General features: G+C 40.5%; 1 long non-coding RNA gene across 2 annotated transcripts; it reads left to right on the plus strand.

Moving 5' to 3' along the window:
- Window positions 1–215: 215 nt before the first annotated feature.
- LOC138117166 (uncharacterized) lies at window positions 216–14,003 on the plus strand. 2 transcript variants are annotated; one of them, XR_011154551.1, is made up of 6 exons: window positions 216–325; window positions 4,399–4,454; window positions 4,551–4,622; window positions 7,994–8,193; window positions 8,560–8,599; window positions 13,134–14,003. It is a non-coding gene; the product is annotated as an uncharacterized lncRNA (long non-coding RNA). The 2 variants fall into 2 exon arrangements; XR_011154550.1 differs by having other exon boundaries at window positions 4,399–4,622.
- The last annotated feature ends 383 nt before the right edge of the window (window positions 14,004–14,386 follow it).

Consider the following 14,386-nt stretch of genomic DNA (forward strand, 5'->3'; position numbering starts at 1 on the left):
CTGGGGTTCTTCCATAATGTAAATAATATTAAATTGCACTTTGGGAAGTGGCAATTTTTAAATCTTTACCTTTGTAAGAGCTGTGTCCAAATTTCTAGGGCAATTTGAATGCAGCAAAAAGGTTGGTTTCTCATTTTGATTCCTTTAGAGGGCTGTCATCAGCGAAAGAGTTCTCCTGTACTGGCATAAATATAATCTCAGACTTTGCAGGGAGCCCCAGGCATCGAACCAGCATGCAGACAGAAATGCTTATGGATCTTGTGGGAGTTCGGATTGTTTTTTCTTCGTTGGAGCCAAGGTGTATGAAATGGATGTACCTGAAGAGGTGAGTGCATCTTTCCACTCACCCCACTGTGAGGAGTTTGGAACCATGAACCTAGGGGTCATATGGGAGACCTATCCCTGCATCTTCTCCTTGGCAATTATCTGTGTTTTTTCGACTACTGAGGGGATGAGGCCCCATCCATGCCATGCAAACACCTCCTGTGGCATCTGATAAGTGCAGGCATCACAGATATTTGATGGTGGCATGGTGATGGGGAGGGATAGTGTCCAATAAATTACTGTAGGTGTCTGATAACGCAATTTCTTAGTGCTCCTGGTTACTCTTTGCAGAGTACCAAGTTTATGGTTTATGTGCCCCTATGAAAGAACAAACAAGAAGGATCATCCAGCATTTCATGAGAAGTCTTGATCTTCCTGCTTCCCACCTCAAAGAGAAATAGGACAGCAAGAGAAGCAAATTGTAACAATCAGTATAAAATAATAGCTGGGGAGAATGTATCTTCTTTTTGCAACATTTAAGTGTACTCTGAAAATATTCCTAAAAATGCAACTTCTTCCAGATGGGTAAGGGCAACCTTATGCATCTCTGTTCATACAGGTTTGTAAAGCTAAAAGTTCAGTTGTTTGATGAATCTTACGAGCTTGAAAATGGCCTTCCAGATGCTGATACAAGTACAAATTTGTAATCCCAAAAACTTAATTTGGCCTTTTAGTCACCAAGAACTCATATCTGTGCCTGATATATCAAACAGCTTTATTCTTATTCTAGTGACTAGTGACTTTTTTTCTGCCTTTTTCCCTCTTCCCAATCCTACAAATATTTGCCCAAGTAACTAATTTTCTCTTGATTCTCTGCTAAACTAGTCATGCCTACTTCTCTGTAGCTCTGGTGCAAAAAAAATTCCCCAAAAGCGAGAAGGTCAACAATTCTCAAATCAAGATTGAACCATCACCTTTCTTCAGATACATCTCCCATATCTTTCCTATAGCTTTAAAGCAAAACACTGCAAGCCTTATTCTTGTGTTTTGCCCATTCCTGCAGGTTGCAATATCTGTCTGCAATATGCCAATGGAGTCTGAATTGTTTTGTCATCTGGGCCAAAGAGTGATTGTAGATTGCATCCACTGGCAAATTTGGCTTGCTTTCCTGCTTTCCTTGAAACTCAGGAATGTGGCCAATACACTGGGAGAAGACCCCCAGTGGGTCTGGCCAGCCACAGGCCCTCCAGAACATTCCAAGGCGTGAGATAATAGGCAAAGAATCTGATGCTGGTCATGGCTTATTACTTAAACACAATCTGTAACTTGGCCTCTTCCTTCTCTTCTCTGCTAAGGGGATTTGAGTAAGATACAGGAAAGAAAATAAAAGTGGCATTTTCTACAGGAAATGGTCCTCACGAACATGTCTCTGCTAATAATTACAGAGCTGGTTTTATTTTGTTCAATGCGCTGCCTCAGTTTGGATCCACATCAAGAGCAGCATATGCTCTCCAAACTAAAATACGTGCATATCTGATTTTTGACAAAAAAATTATTTAATTGATCTCTTCCTACCCTCTCCTCTCCCCCTCCTTCTCTCCCTGTCTTTTTTTGCCCATTTCTTTACTAATTCCATAATATAGTAAGCCCCCTATTATGAAAGAAATCCGAATTAATTTAAATACAAAATATAAAGAATTAACCTTACAGCAAAACAGATAACAGAAAAAAGAGATAGTTTTTTCTCTGTCAAGTGACAGCCTTCTCGTTTATTATCATTTTAACAAATTAAGTTGCAAAATTGGCATTATTTCAGAACTGTACAAAATGTAATAACTCTATGAAATATACTGAATTTTTCAAGTATTAGAAATCCCTTAGTTTTGAAAGTGAATCACTGGAAATGATCCTTAAGGATGTAAAGTTTTTGTGCCATTTCTATACTATGCTTGCACAAAATCTAATGGCATTTGCTGAGTTAATCCTGGATATTCCATTGTTTTGGTATTTGTACTCTATTAGTTAAATACAACATGTGTGAGAAAATCAAAGGGAAGAGATGTTGTTAAAATAGGAGAAAATATTTATCCTTTAGATGTAAGAAATACTTGTCACCCAAAATAAATCTGGCTTAAACTCTTTTAAGTCTTAAATAAGTTTGAAGTTAAAGTAAGTTTTCAGTATTAAAACTGTCTCCCTCTGAAAGTGTTTATTTGCATGTGTGGGTGCACATGGGTGTGTGTCTGTGTGCAAGAGTACTAAAATTAGCATGTACTAAAAGTATCTTCTCCTGAACCTTGTTTCAGGAGCCTTGGAAGCTGATGTGTGATGGGTGCCATGCAAGCAGAACAGAATGACAACGATACAATGTTGTGTAGGATTACACAGTCCTAGAAAAGATGGGGATGAACTCCACCTGTAGTGTGTATTTATTTTTTTATTTTTTTTATTTTACTGGTGGATATGCAGAAGCCCAGGGACAGTGCAGGGGTTGCTGGTGGGGGGAGAGGCAGAGGCCAGGCTAGGGAGAACAAAGGGCATGGGAAGGGCATTTCCAGAGGGGACAGAGGTGGGAAATGCTGCTGTCTTATGTTCCAGCAGGATGGAAAGGAGGCCAGGGAGAGTGAGAGACCCCCAGAATGGAGGCTGCTCTCCCATGAGGTCATCATCATAAATGTTATAACTCAAAAATATGAGTTCTTGGGAAAAATGGAAAAGATGCATGGGTGTGGCAAGAGCCACATGAATGTTTCCCCCTCAAGTTCCCTCTCTTCTGGCCTATTCATGCATTGTGTCACTTCAGCTGTCCCGGTGCCGTGGGTCACTTGCTAGAAAATTGGTGCAGCTGGTTCTGCTGCCTCGGTGTGTGCATGATAATCTCACCATTTTTGCTCAGCGTTTTCTCTCCCCAAAGCCCCAGCAGCATTACCTGCTAACGTGCCTTTCCCAGTACCACCTCTGCTCTCTTCTCTGCCGCGCCTTTGCCTGTCCTTCGAATACAGCTGTGTCTTTGCCCTCCGAGAGAGTGCCCTTTTTTCTGTTGGCAGCCCTTGCATAGGTGCAGTGTGTTGCGCTGCCTCTCTTCTCTGTCTCACTCTATTCTCTTTCCTGCTGATGAGACCCATGTTGCTTTGGCAGAAAAACTAAAATACAGTAGTTCATCAATCCAAAATCCACAATGATGCACTTGTCTGACAGTGGGGGTTTGGCTGAAGGTGATTTTGACTATGAGCTTGACTCTTCTTTTCACTTTAAAGTAGAAAAGGACTGGAAGACTTTGTGTCTAATATAGATTTTACAAAGGATTTTTTTAAAAGCCTGTATTTATTGGTGGGCAGTGTAGAGAAATTGCTTGATTTGAGAAGATATGGGGAAGAGAATTGGTGCTGGTGCCAGTGCATGTCCTCAATTTGGAAATGGTGAGCACTTTGTGTGTCATTCTCAGGGGACACAGGGATTCCTAGTCCAGAAGAAAAATGACTCGCAACTGGTGCCACCAGGGCTGGTTTCCTGCAGCATATCCAAAGTAGAGAGAGGTGTGGCTGCAGGAGAAATGCCTGAGTCTTTTGCAGTTTTTCAGATGACTCTGGAGAATCTCGTGTGACATTATAGGACCAAAAGTTCATCTATTACGGCCATGGTAGCAATACACATCAGGATGGGACTACGAGTGGCTTGGGAGAGAATCTGCACCCCTCCTTCCTGTATTCCTCTGTTTAAATCAAAATGTTGTTGAAAATTCAGTTTTAAAACCAAGATAATCTTGATCTTCTATATAAGCGTTCCTCTTGAGCTTTTTGGTAGCATGAAAACTGACCTTGATGTCCTTGGATAAAATCTATGTTCCTTGCAGTATTGAACATGATGATCCTCGCCCTGCAGGCTTCTGCTCTTCACACTAGCAGTGTCTGTGTGCCATCAGCATTGAAATAATGGCAAGTCATCTGGAAGCCCTCTGGAATCACTTTATCTTAAAAGGTCGTATTTAAGAGTAAAAAAAATTAAACTGAATAATCCATTTGTAACTTCATCTGGAAAGGGTTGGAATCCGATAGAGAACAGACTTGTAAAGATATTTGTGCACTTCTCATTTTCGGTAGTGATTAGTGTGCCATGTTTGTATCACTTTTACAGCCAACTGATGCCTAAAATCAAGCTTAAGCCGTAGCAACAGCAGAGCAAACATCAAGGTAGGGCTGATCTCTGAGCACGCCGATGGCTGGGAGAGGAGCCGGCGCTTCCCTTGAAGTTCCAACATCAAAGATGACGAATAACTCCCTTCTCAGTGTTCCAGCTTCTCACATCATCTGAGTATCCTTTGGCAGCAACAGTTGGCCCAAGCCTTGGAGCAGCAGCTGGTAAGTCCAGAGGCAGAACTGTGATGCCTGTGGCATCAGATGTACTGGAAACCCTTCTAAACTCTATTTTGAAGTTTCAGCATTTGTGTGGACCTAATTATAAGACATAGATTCCAATGACAGGCTGTGTGTCTGATTATACATGGTGGCAGGGCTTACACAAGGGCTGAGTGGTTACTGGCTGCTCTTAAAGGAGAGGACGTGGCTGGCAGCATGGGGAGACATGATACGGGCTCAGTCTGTGACCAGGCCAGGAGTCTGAACTGCAGCTCAGATGAGCTTTCGTGGCTTCTCCCTTGGTTTGCTGTATGGCATTGGGCAAGTCCCTTAACTCCTCTGTGCAAAAGTGGTCCTGTGATTAAAATGGTATTGCCAGCACCTTCTTGAAGGGCTGCTGGGTATTTGCATATGCTGAGTACTTCTGGGTCTCTATGGACTCATGAAAGCACAAGCAGATCCGTGTATATGTGGCTACCTTCTGCATATATAATGCATCTATGTATATAAAATACATGCATCCACCCATACACACCTATTAAATGTATTTACATGTGTGATTACACCCAGAGAAACTTTTGGTCATAACAATATAACCTTATTTCATCGAGTCACCGCATCGGAGGACTATTTCAGTGTTGTGAAGGGAGCTCCACTGATCAGGTCTTGGCTTTCAGAAACCAGTCAGCTTGTACCTGTAAACACCTTCTTGTCATCTTGGTGTGCTCCCTGCTGTTTTCTGGCACGTGCTGGTGCAGCAGGTTCTCAGGGAGGTGTGTGCAGGGTTGGAGCCTGTTCTGACACTACTTTAAGAAGTCTGAACATAATCATTTGGTGTGGTTGATCAGTGTAGCAGAAAAGCTCACAATTCACTCATGCCTGAGGATGGTAGTGTTTAAAAACAAAGCATTTAGCTTTAGAAGTGCCTTAAGAATTACTAGGAAATGGAAGGCAGCCTTAACTATGGAAGACCCTGGGATTTAATGTTGCAGTGTACAGGGGCTTTGTGGTAAGTGACTACTTGGACTGTGAAGCCTTGATACAGTGGGATGAACTGTACCATCATTTATACTGGTAAAATCCCTCATCATAATGGACAGGGCTCACTGGCATAACAGCTCTTGGAGCAAGAGTGAAATTGAAACTATGGCAAAACCCTGGAGCGCTTAGATATTATTTTCAGAGGAGCCAGGATGCCAGTTGATCCCACTAAAATTTGTTTGCTGGATCATTTAGGTGTGAATCTTCAAAGCAGTGTCTTGGAATTAAGTAAATGTTAAAATTCAGTGAAAACTTCAGCCTAACTGCTCCAGATTCTGTGGAAAACTTTAGTCTGATGCTTTAGCCATGTAAAGTTCAATGGCTCCTCTTCTGTTACAGGTGTCAGTGAATAATAATAATAAAAAAATTGAGTTGTGCAATGCTGAATCTACCAAGGATTCTTATTATACATTTATAAAATAAACCTTAATGGCTTTTTGGAGTGGTTATGGTGTAGTCTGTCAATGTATATTAAGATTACTATGATAGCACATAGCCTTTATGATAAAAGCATGCAAATTAACATAGATATCTGCAGAACTTTGCATACTTTCCTGTAATTTAATACAAACAGATCCAGATTTACAGAACCATGCACACAGAAATCGTGTGTGCACATTTTTTGTGTGTGCATTGCTGACCTTAAGCAGGAGAGCGAGAGAGAGGAGCAGCTCACATGGTTCAGATCTGCACTGAGGTCTGCGGCTCCGCATGCCAAATGAAACACAAGGCGACTTTTGATGGCCAAGTGAGCCATCAAAAAGGTTTTTTAATGGAAATGCTGTCACACTCTTAAGTAGAGTACTGCTGCCAAGCATCACATCAATAATGCAAACTTTGGAAGACAATCTTGCAAACTAAATAGCCAAGAATTCTGAAGTATTTCTATAAAGAAAAAAAGAAAAAAGGTGATCATTATGAAGAGGGGGAAAGCCATCAAGTGAAATTTAATTTTGCATTCAAATTTATTATTGCTGTCTGTTCCCAGTGCTGAAATGCCTGTTTACTTGCAAAGGACAGTTTCTTTCCATAATGAATCATAGTAACACTTAAATTAAGCACAGTAAAAGAATGGTTAATGTCATAACACGCTGACAATTTAACCTGGCCAATATTTTTATTGCCTTGTACAATAAACCTAACAGAGCACAACTTGCTTTTTGACTGGTGGAAAATCGGTTATGAACCGCCAGGGAATGACCAATTTTTCAAATGCAGCCATTCAGTCACACTATAGCCACTAATACTTTTTTTTTCTGTACACTATTGCTGTTATAATCTTTTGAGGATATTTTATCACGGCAATAACCTCCTCGAAATCAGTCTTTACTGCAGTTAATGACTGGACAGCTGGAGCATTAACTGGCCTTGGCTTTGCCTCTAGCCATTAACTAACAAACCAGTTGTTATCTGCAGGTAACAACCAATTTCTTGTAGAATTTTCTTGATAAAGTGTCTCACTGGATAAAAGTTGTGGGCTTTTTCCCCCTTCTTTCATCAGCTAAGATCTAGCAAGTCTAAGATAATACACAGAGAAAGAATTGCAGAGAAGTAGCAGTAAGTAAGAGTATTGTGAAATAAGTTAAACTATAAACCAAAATTCATAAAGTGTTGATTGTTTACTCCTGCCAGAATTTTTGTAACATTAATAAAAGATTACTCTATTATGTCTTGCTCACTTAGGTGTGGGGTGTGGGCTGTATTCAAGAGTGGACTTTGGGGGCTGTGTCACAGGGCACTGCTCGGGGGGGTCCCCTGACAGCATCACCACATGGCACAGCCCTCCCCAGGGCAGAGAGGAGACAACAGCAGGGGCATGGCAGCTGCTGGCCATTTAGGCACAGACAGAGACGTAAGAACGTGGAGACTGCTTTTAAAGTGCCTTTCATCTTCTCAGCAAGTATCGAATGGAGACACCAGTTTAATTCTGTATATGTTGTACTTTATGAAATGGGTATTATTTTTGAGGGCCTTCATAAAATTTTAGCCTTTCTGCTTGCAGTTGGAAGCTATGAAATGTTAACCTCTGTTTTGGTGCACCATTGTTTTAAAAGTAGGGTTAGCAGATTCAGATGAAATCAGTGCATTACCGAGGGCTTTAAAGTGGAGATCCACAGCATCATTAAATAGAAGCAGAATAAGTAAAATGTACGAATGAAACACCCATAAAAAGCCAAGCTCTATCATGCCATAAACAATGATGTTTTAAAACTCTTAATAGGCTTAATAACAGTTTATTATTTTACCTTAACCCTTTTAAATGCCTTGTTTTTCCAGCTTTTATCTTGGTGGTACTGAGCTGTTAATACTACTTCTTAAATTTTCCCCTCTAGGTATATTTTCCAGGAGTGAATATGAAGAAAAAGTAAATGCAGCCACACATTTCCTTTTAAGAAGCACAGTAGGCACTGTGCCCAAAACCCTTCCTGGGCTAGGCTGTGGGATACAGCAAATATCTTGCATCTCTTATACTTAGAGAGGATTTCTAAAACTGAAGGTGAAAATCGTGAATCAGTAGGAGCCTGAATGACAGGTCAGTGTCTCCCAGGGGTCAGGATCCTCCCACAGTGTCTGGCTTTGTAGCATCCCTCCTAGCTCCCATCTGCCCCACACACAGGGACCATGGCTTGCCCTCCCTCCACTGTGGATTTTTGTGTGTTTCCAGATGTTTCCACTGGAGTCTTTTGCAAAACATTTTATTGTCAACCAGAAATAAAAAATTAATAACAACCAGAATTTCTAACCAGAGAGGCAATTTCAAATTCTGTTACATTTTGAAATTATTTTAATCTGGGAAGTTCTGGGGGATTTTTGGTGGAAAGGGTTTGTTTTACACTTGGAATTACTGTGTATTCTGTGCATATGCAAGTTGTTCCCTTTCTTTTTGGTATCCATGCAGAACTGGCTCATGCTATGGGAGAGTTCCCTTGGACATTGAGGTAAGGATAGACCCCCTTCACTGCATGTGTACTAACTACCAATATTAGTTGCAATTCAAGCATTTCTAGCAATTTGAATGAATCCAGTGATTTTTAAATCATTCTTAATTTCATATGCCTACTTCTTTAATCTCTTTCACGTTACTGAAAATGTAAGGCATTCTAAACATTCCTGATCATTCTTCACTGCTTTGGTCCTATAAAGCCAATCTTTTCCAAAGTTAAGCTCTTAAAAATTTGAAGTACTCCAATAAATTTAAATTGGCATATTCTGTGCATATCAATTGAGAATTATTAGAGCATTAGTGCCTAGGAGTGATGGCTGAGGGCATGAAAACCAGTTCATACATTGATTTTTAATGACTTTTTATTGATTCTGTGCTTTTTGAACTTGATACCCTTAGGTTGCCTCTCACATAGAGTTAACAGGTTTGTGATGATACACCAAGTTCAGAAGAGGCATCGTTTTCCTCTTACACTTTTTGTTTTCTCCTTATGGCTTACTATTATAAATTGCTTACATGCAAATAGCAAATATACTTGGTCTGTGGCTTTAAAAATGGTGATTGTCACTTTAACAGGATATGGCTTCTCATGTTCCCCTGGCTTATCTGTAGACCACATTTCTGTTCAAACCTTTAAGGGTCTCTCCTTCCCTTGGTGTGAGCACACAGTGCTCACCAGCAATGATGGATGCTCTAGACCTGCCCTGACAGGATTCTTAGTAATTTTTAAATGTCAATCTTAATTTGTCAGGCCAAGGTATTGTGGGTGTCATAAAGCACAAAGTGAAAATGCACCTTAGTACTTTTACATTTTGAAATTGATTCATTTGTATTATGAATACAGACCTCTGCTCTTTATGTAATTCCTCTGTATTTATTAATACTTTGGTGTTAACCTATTAATCAATGCACTGTCAGTGCAACCTGCACTGGGGCTGACTGGGGCAAGCGGGTGTTGTACTGGTGACTGCCCTCCTTTGGAGGAGGAGGAGGCTGGGGAGGGTGCACAGGCTCAGAGGAAAGGCTGGGAGACCATTTGTGGCATGACTGGCCTGAGCTGGGCTGGCGAGCTGTGGGAGGGGTGGGCTGTGGGGGCAGCTGGTGGCAGCCTGGGGACATGTCCGGCTGATGGATCAGGAAGTCTCAGGGAAGCACCACTTTGAACCAGTTACACCACCACCCTTCCTTGGGTGTGAGATGTGCTCTTTCCAAAGTTTTCCTATGTGGGTCACAACAGGACAAGTGAGAATATTTCTAATAGATTCAATTCTTGTGGGTTTTTCAGTGCTTCTCCCCTGCTGCTTGGGTTGTGTTGTGTGAGTTTTTCGGGAGGCAGTGATTCCAGTTTCATTTCGTGGGGAACCAGACGCTCAGACTGCATGGCTGTGATGCTGTTGCTTCTAATTCCCTTGCTCTGAGGCTCGTGCCAGGAAGCATGGTGACCATCAGACGCAGGTGTCCCTCTCTCCCCCCGCCCTGAGATCCCCTCTGGCCACGGTTAAGGCACGTAGCAGTCTGAGGAGACATTAATTGCTGTTAACTGCAATGGGCACTTCTGTATTTGGGCTTTGTTTAGGGCAAATTCCTCTGCAATTGCATTGTTAGAAGCCATGGGTCTGTTAAAGTTGGAGTTATTAGGCCATGTGCTTTCTGTGTGTTGTCATAGTCGGAACAACACCAGTGTAAACCTCTGTGCTGGGCAGGGGAAGTGTTAAGTGAAGAATAAAAACAAGCCCAAATTCCCATTTGGAAACTGCATGCCTCAACAAATACCACTGTTCATAGCAAGTTATTAGCTTCTTGGTTGTAATTCTGGTCCTTTCCTAAAGGGAGGTGGAAAAAAGCATGTAAAAGAGATTTTTGACACTTCACGGTGTATTGAATGAACAGCGGAAAGCTCCCCAGTCTGCCCATTCCCATTTGCAGCTTGAATGTGGCTGAGGAAACACTTCTTTCTCCTTTTCCTTGTGATTCCCTGTGTCTTCTGATGGCAGCACCCTAGGCATCCCAGAATGCACGTGAATAACACACCTTCAAATCAAAAACTTGAAATGTCCCTTTTTTCGGGCCACTGTGTATGAGGCATCTGTAAAAAGCCTTTTTGTCTTCCCAAATAGGAAGGAGGTCTGCTGTGGGCAGTGCCAGGGCTCACTGGTGGGCAGGAGCTTCTTTTCCTGCACAGGGGTACCAAGGAGGGAAGCATAGCATGTCCTGGGTGACAGGGCTGACCCCCTCACTGGGGGCTGGCAGGGGTTACCTCCCTGAAGGTGGTGATGAGGAAGTGGGAAGTAGTTAAATGCCCTCTGGGAGGTTTAGGGGAGCATTTGCTGGTGGATTTGGCTGAACTGAACTTCCATGTCTGTATCTGAACTTAACATTTTGAAATTTACTTATTACAGACCATTCACTCTGTACTGTTACTGCATGTGGCTGTTTCTTACAGTGTCCAAATCTGAAATGTCCCTGTTTTTCTCAAGCCAGCTATGTATGAAGGACCTGCAAGAAGCCTCTTTCTCCTTCTGAATGTACAGTCTTCACCTTCTTTTGTTTTTGCTATGTGCCTTCCAGAATTAGAAGATTCAGAGTGAGAAATGTGATTTTTATATTTATTTAGAAGCCACTCTGAGCAACAGCACATTTACTAACTTGGTTCACTTTTATTCATTTTTTTTCATTGCTTATTAAACCAGTGGAAATCTTTCCATTGTTTTCAGCTGGTTCTGGCTCAGAACTTCGTGGTGCTTGACAGTATTTAGTAGGAGCTGAAAGATTTGGACTTCTAAATCATGCTATATTATGGTCTTCTGCCATGCCTGTTTCTTAATTATATATGTAATCCCAGTATCTGCTGCTGTGTATTTCTGGTTGAGCAGTTTCTGTTTAGTTAAATTTTCACAAGTATGGTGTTATGAAACAGTTAAGCAAAAAGTCATCAATACTGTATTTGTCAAAAATGGGAAACTAAATATTGAGATCAGTTTTATCCATTCATTAGTTTATGGACACCGAGTCCTCTGAGTAATGTCACAAATTCCCTTGCTGTCTCTCAGTGCTAGATTTATCATTTGGATCTTTGATATAATGGAAAGATACATTAAAAACTGATACAGTCAGACAGGTCCCCGTGGGGTGTACATCTGTGTCGGCTTTTACGTCACAGTTCTTTCAGTCAAGATTTGGCAGGAGGTTATTTTATCCAGAAGTTGCTCTGGAATGTGCCATGCACTTTTCATAGGCACGTGGTGTCTTCCTGTGAGAGCAGCTCCCCTCCTCCAGCCTGTCCAGCATGGCTCTCAGCCGTGCGTGGGTCTGAGACGTGCTCGTGTCCCTGAGCGTCACCTCCGCACACCTTGGGGCTGTGGCACGTGCCAGAGGGGCTTTGCAGGAGCCAACATCGTCCAGAGAGCACTGGGAATTCCCACAACTGCCATGTGCTGTGAACTGTTTGCATTTTTAGCAAAGTTCAGTGTGATTCTGTTTTATTCTTTTATATTGACTTTCTAAATATATTCCAGTGCTGTCATTTCCCTCAGGAACCTTTACCGAATCCATGGATTTAGAGTTACTATTATAACATATTACAGGACAATTAATTTGTAAGCACTGTAACCTGTCCTAGAAAGCAGATTCTGAGAGGAATACTTTTATCCTTATAATTTAATGTATCATGTAATGAAAACTAATCTATGTAGTTCAAATTCAGACATTAAAACAAGTTAAAAGGGTCAGTATATACAATAAATTTCCCTTTGCCAATTCACTCAGTTAATTTAGACATTGCCTTTTCACTTAACTCATTAAAACTTTCTTTCCAAGTTTACTTATCTGTGTTAAGGGTACAATTAATATTGTAATTTTTAATTATCCACTTGGTTTTATCAGAGCCGAAGTGTTTCCTTAAGTGTGAATATCAAAATAGAGCCTATATTTTTTTAAGAAAGTGAATCACTGTAATTTCACTAATTCCTTAATAACACAAATATTTGTGTATCTTTCTCCTTTCTCTTTATGCATCAATAGTTGTGTTGTTTTATTTTATAACCTTAGCATAATATACTACTGAAAGCTATATTTTGTACTACTTAATTCTGTACCACTCATTCTGATTTATGGCATCATTTTGTTTCCAGCTCACTCCTTATCTTCAAAAGGCTTGATCCAAAACTCATCAAATTCAGAGGAATAGATCCCAGTGGGCTTTGGATTAGACTAGTAGGGTGAAATTGTGGACTTCATGAAGTTTGCATTACATGTGCAGATATGCAGTACTGAGATTACTTGATAGATTTCTAATTCAGCTTCTTCTATTTAGGAGCAAGTTCTTGAGAATCCTGGCCATGCACTTGAAATTTAAGAGACCATTTTAGTTGCATATATTCATCCATTTTCTTACTATGACATTTGAGAATACATTTATTTGCCAGTTTGATTTTATCATCATTATGGAGGGCTCATGTTTCTAATTTCTCCTACAGTCTCTTGAATTGTTAATGTTAACTCCTACTGAACCCAGCCTTGTTTCCTAACAGAGGGATGCCATTCTGAACTGGTATTGATGCTGAGCTGCTAAAAATACTTTCTTCAGCAATGACAGGTTTACAAGTCATAATAAAGGACATCTCATCACAAAAGTATAGAAAGGAGTTAATGCAGAAGACACCTGGTAAATAATATTACAACGTATTTATCTTGTTATTTCTTAGTTATAGATGTATGGAATGATAGATATAGGATTATGAAATTGATTTCAGTTCTTCAGTACAGCAGAAGCTGTTTTGTCATCTTCAGCGCTCTTGCTTTTCTTTTTCACCTGACTTTGTTAAATTGCAACACCCTGGACATATCTTCCATTATATACCAGCAGGAACATTCCTGGGTTTGCCATTAACGTGACAGTTCCTAGTATTCTGTCTGGCTATGTATATAGACTGCTGCACATGAGAGCCATTTGATTAAATAAATACAGAGGGAGTGTGTTAATGTGAAACGATTGTAACAGATACTAGTAGATAATCATGTGTGCTACGAGCTACCTTAAAAAGCATTTGTGATATATGGCTGTGCTGCCTGATCCATGGCTATTGTGCAGCTGATTAGCTGTGGTGAGAAATTACTCATTCCCTTGTATTAACTACACTGTTTAACTACACTGTTTCCACCAATCAGTATGAAGTATGCCAACTTTGTTTAGCCTGTGCACTTGTGCAATGATGAACAAGTAATGCATAAAACAAACCCTCCTACCTAATCAAACATTCCTCAGAGATTTGAAAACAGAAACAAAGGGTAAATCCATTCATAGATTATAATGGTAAAACAAAATAAAGTTTGACATACGTATATGGAAACTATGAACACATGATATGAATATTTTTTTAAGCAACATGTTTGAATTATTAATAAATGCAAAAAATATGTTTTAACACAAAATGGAACAATTGGAAGGATATATTTCTTCAGAAGCACAAGGATCAGGAAAGATCTCTATTGAATACAGACACTTTTTTTCCCCCTCTTGCTTTCCATTTTAGCCTTTTTAAATGTCTGTCTAATGGTTGTAGTTGGGAGAAGTTTCCCTTTTTCATCCCTGAGCTTGCAGTACAATCTTCATTCTCCGAGTATATAATAAATGAAGTTTGTTAACCCTCGGGGTGTGAAACCCATTTTTCTCTTCTTGTCCTACGGTGTTAGGTGTTGAGGACAGCTGACGAGCAATCCTTTAGGAAGGACTGCAAAGCTGTCCAGGAAAGGGCTCACATTTAATTTTGTCGTATATCCTGGT

Source organism: Aphelocoma coerulescens, chromosome 11 (assembly GCF_041296385.1).
Source record: "Aphelocoma coerulescens isolate FSJ_1873_10779 chromosome 11, UR_Acoe_1.0, whole genome shotgun sequence".
NCBI classification, from domain to species: domain Eukaryota; kingdom Metazoa; phylum Chordata; class Aves; order Passeriformes; family Corvidae; genus Aphelocoma; species Aphelocoma coerulescens.